The sequence below is a fragment of the Lissotriton helveticus genome, chromosome 2_1 (assembly GCF_964261635.1).
Source record: "Lissotriton helveticus chromosome 2_1, aLisHel1.1, whole genome shotgun sequence".
Lineage (NCBI taxonomy): Eukaryota > Metazoa > Chordata > Amphibia > Caudata > Salamandridae > Lissotriton > Lissotriton helveticus.
The window spans coordinates 1,831,300,537-1,831,305,366 of NC_136059.1; the positions used below are offsets into that span (position 1 = coordinate 1,831,300,537).

A 4,830-nucleotide genomic window follows, 5' to 3' on the forward strand; every position below is an offset into this window, starting at 1 on the left:
CACTGGGGATGCATGGCGCTTTGCTCGATGCGTTGCAATACGACAGCTACAGCGCCGACATCCACGATGCGACGGCAGCAACAGCGACACGCTTCTCCTTCGTTGCAAGACTCTTCTCCTGATGCGGTGCAGTACGGCAGCTACAGCGCCGACACCCTCCTTCGGAGTTGCGACGGCAGCAGCAGCGACTGCGACACGCTTCTTCCTCTTGAGTCGCGCTTCCAGTTCCTCGTGACACACAGTCCCTCAGAAGGCCCAAAAACAGCAGAAGGCACTTCTAAAGAACTCTGGGGAGTTCGGGGTTGAAGTCTGTTGTCCCTGAGACTTCAGCAGGAGGCAAGCTCTTTTCCAAGCCCTTGGAGATCCTTCATCAGTTGAAAATATAGCACACAAACTTCTTTCTTCTTTCTTTGGCAGTCAGGCAACCACTGCATCCCAATCCCCTTAGCAGCACTTCAGCTTAGGAATAGCCTCTCCTCAGTGTCTTCAGGTTTCTCTCCTCAGTAAAGGTTTCTTCTTGTAGTTCAAAAGTGATCTAATTTCATGGGATCAGGGTTCCAATATTTATACCCCAAAATCCTTTCTTCTCTGAGGGGAGAGGGGCCTTTGCCCAGTCCAAACCAGTTCTGAAGCATTCTGTTTACCAGACTTCTGCTTTCCTTTCACAGTGCAAGGCAGACACATCAGACGCCCCACAGGAGGTGGAGCCAGCATTGTGGAAGGCAAGTACAGCCCTGGAGCACTTTGTTGACATGATTCCTTCTCTTCTTTCACATTGCAGGGCAGAGACATCAGCCGCACCACAGGGGATGGAGCCAGCACTGTGGGGGGCAGGCACAGTCCTATTCAGGTCCCAGGTGCAACTCCTCCCACCCATCTAGATGCAGATCTCCCTATTCACCACTGGGCTGACTCATTCTGTCTCCTGGAATCCCCAAGCCCTGTCACTCGAACTCCAGACAAGGAATACACAGCCTAGCAGAGGCAGGTTTTGGATAGTTGGACAGGAAAATACCTGTTTTCTAAAAGCGGTATTTTCAAACACAGAATGTTAAAAACAACTTCACTAAAAGATGTATTTTATCATTCTGAGTTCAGGCATACTAAACTCAAAATTCTACAATGTTCCCTGAGCCGTGTTTTAATATGGCGAAGACGTACGACTATCTGTTCAAACTGCTGCTCATCGGCGACTCCGGGGTGGGCAAGACCTGCGTCCTCTTCAGGTTCTCCGAGGATGCCTTCAACTCCACCTTCATCTCCACGATAGGAATCGACTTTAAAATTAGGACGATAGAATTAGATGGCAAGAGAATCAAACTGCAGATATGGGACACTGCAGGACAAGAACGATTTCAAACTATCACCACCGCATACTACAGAGGAGCAATGGGTATTATGTTGGTGTATGACATCACAAATGAGAAGTCTTTCGATAACATCAAAAACTGGATACGGAACATAGAAGAGCATGCATCAGCGGACGTTGAAAAGATGATTCTTGGAAACAAATGTCATGTGAATGAGAAACGGCAAGTTTCTAAAGAGAGAGGAGAGAAGCTGGCTTTAGATTATGAAATTAAGTTCATGGAGACGAGCGCAAAAGCAAACATCAATGTAGAGAATGCATTTTTTACACTTGCAAGAGATATCAAAGCAAAAATGGACAAAAAGTTGGAGGGGAACAGCCCACAGGGCAGCAACCAGGGAGTCCGAATCACACAAGACCAACAAAAGAAAAGCAGCTTTTTTCGATGCGTTCTACTGTGATGGAGTTTGCCTTCGTACGAGTGTCTTACTCATTTGAACTGGACTGTGCCTGTTGCGAATTTTACGTTCCACTGTGAACTTAAAAACTTTCAATCTAGCCCTTCCGAGCTGTGGCTGTCCAGATGAGATTAAACCATTGTGTTTATTTAAGATAGTGGTCTCCCTTTTCAAAATCGAGAATGGAGCTAAGTAAAACAAAAAAGTGTATTCCGCTAATATTTTTGTCTTCAGTCTCATGTCTGATCTAAATAACAATTGAAACAGCTGAGCTCACCAAAGTAGAGTGGTATCCACGTATGGTATCTCCTTCCAGCCCACCTTGATTTGCAAAATTACAGATGTTTAAAAAAGAAAAGCACCTTCTATTGCACTGAAATGGATTTGTAGTAAAGGTCTTTGCAAAACGGAATGATGTAAGTCTTCGCTGCTTGTCTTCTCTAACGTGGATACCACGAAAAATTATTTTCATCCTGTTCATAATATATTTACTTAAACTGACCAATATTTTTGTAAATGTGTTATAAATATAGAAGGTTATTTTTGTATTACTTTGGTGCGCTTCGATGTTTTAATTTATTTTGCTGCAGCGGATAATCTTTCTGGAGATTAAGCACCCTTTGCTAATATCAAAAGTGTACAGATATTTTTGTTATGTTCAGAGGAGACAGTGCAGTGCTGCCTTGCTGCTTCCCTGACCACCAACTGCACTGTTTTTGTATATTAGTAGCGTGCCTACAAGAACAAAAAAATGCAATAGTCTCTTATCCGATTTCTTAAAACTTCTATTTTACGCTGACCTGCCAACGTGCTAATTTACAGGTGTTTATAAACATGTATATTAATATGTACATAGATATACGTATATTTATGCCACATTTAGTTAACCTCTTTACTTTAATTTTAAAGTAAGGTACATGTAAGCGTAGGAAGTATGCTCAAAGTATTTTGTAGCATATGTCCAGCTCTAAAACTTCCTTCTCATTGTGTATGTCTCATATTTGCAATGTTTTCTTTATTAATCCTGCCGAAAGATAATTCATTGTAATTGGGAATGGATTGCTTCCTTCTTGAGAAAATATATACAACTTGAATAACTTTTTGCATAGATGTACAAAAAATGTGGCACAAATATACCCTGCTGTAGAATAGGGGCATTAAAAGCATCTTCTTTCTTGTGCAATGCTATCTAAATTAACTTGTACTTTCCTTTGCTATTTCATATATCTGCATTTATTCTTAAATTGAGTGATTAATCTCACTCCTACGCCTGCAAACATTCCTTTTATGCAGTTCGTATGTACACAGTAGTATGTGTGCAAACGATTGTGTGATCACTTTAACGCATACAGTACTGTATTGAAAATACACTTTGTACAGTGATGCACAACTGCAAGACCATTCCATTCTATAAAAATCCAAACAGTGGACATTCCCAAACCTATAAATGAGTTTTCCAAAAGAGAGTTCATGTACATAAGACAATACTTACCGCAGCCATTACATGTAGGACCTTGGATTTTCCAAGCAACTGCTGGTGAGCTGTTATAACAGTAGTGCCTGGTATTGAACATGTATAATTCGCCATATTGTGAACACTGGTTTACTAATGACTTTATGACAAGAGTTGTTGAACTGTATGTGTTGAACTAGAAAGTTGAGAACTAGGAAATTGTACCAACAGGTCAGGCTTTTCAGAAGCTGATGTCAAGTTATTATTTGGTATGATCGACTTTAGTATAATTTAAAGTAAAATGAACATATCAATGGCCTGCTGTTCACTGGAATATTTTTAACCTGCTTTGTTTACATTTAAGACTGCACTTCAGGAAAACAAAAAAATTAAAGCTCATTTTAAGGTTAAAAAAAATACAATGTTCCCTGAGTCAGTTAGGGTTATAAAATGTAATAATCTAACTGCCCATTCTGGCCTATGGAGAACAGGTAGCCTTGCAATAGTGTTAAACAAAAATGGCTTTAATTCACTATTAGGACATGCCACACACACCAGGGCATGTCCTACCTTATACTAACAATGAACCCTGCCCTTGGGCCAACCATATTGGTGCCTGATATGAATAAAAGGGAAGGTTTAGGGTCTGGCAAGTGGGTACTCTTGCGCAGTCAGCATGGCAGTACCAGACTGCACACAGGTTCTGCAATGGCAGACCTGAGACACACTTTTACAGGCTTCTTCTGTGGGTAGCACAACCAGTGCTGCAAGCCCACCAGCAGCAATTGGATTACCGGCCCTGGGCACTCCGGTGCACTGTACTAGGGTCTGACAGGTAAACCAAACCAGCCAATCATGGAATCACTAACCCATGCATTCATTTATAATAGGGAGAGCATATGCACTTTAGCACTGATCAGCAGTGGTAAAGTGCCCAGAGTCATAAAATAGCCAACAACAGGTCAGAACAAAATATAGGAGGAAGACAAAAAGTTCAGGGATGACCCTGCAAAAAGTGACAAGTCCAACAGCGCCTAACACCTGTTGAGACACCTGTTGAGACCACACTTGACCTATGGCTGTCCTTCCTACAGCATTTAATGCATTGTTAGCGGGATCCCATGAAGCTAACCCAGTGTCCTACCAAACTCCTGTGACCTTAATGCCTTGTAGCTGCACCTCAATCATAGTCATTGGATGCTGCTACGCACCGTCCCTCTACATACAAAACATACCTCTGAGTGAGACTTTTCCACTACTTCTGTCACTAGGGATCCTTTTTCCTTTGACTTCACCAGTGATCTCTCCCTACGTCCTCTGACCTGGGGGCGAGATGGAGGACAAGGTGGACAGTGCCTCCCAGTAACACCGGGACTGATGCCTTCTATGGAACTATGATGATGCCCCATGTTCTGTAACTATAACTGTTTGTACTTAGAGCGGAGCCGGAATACCCTTGGCTGCTGCCCGGTGCAGCTATAGCGGAGTCGTGCTCTGGGTCCCCCCTCAGCCGTCAGCTACCCAGTCGGACATTGGACATTGCTTTTCATGGTTCTTCACTGTTTTATCTGTCTCTCTCTTTAACTGCTTTGACTGCTTTGTTCCCCTTG

The 4,830-nt window shown here is 42.7% G+C and overlaps 1 pseudogene; it reads left to right on the forward strand.

The window, feature by feature from the left end:
* Positions 1–1,140: 1,140 nt before the first annotated feature.
* On the forward strand, positions 1,141–2,057 carry LOC144818902 (ras-related protein Rab-8A pseudogene; annotated as a pseudogene).
* The last annotated feature ends 2,773 nt before the right edge of the window (positions 2,058–4,830 follow it).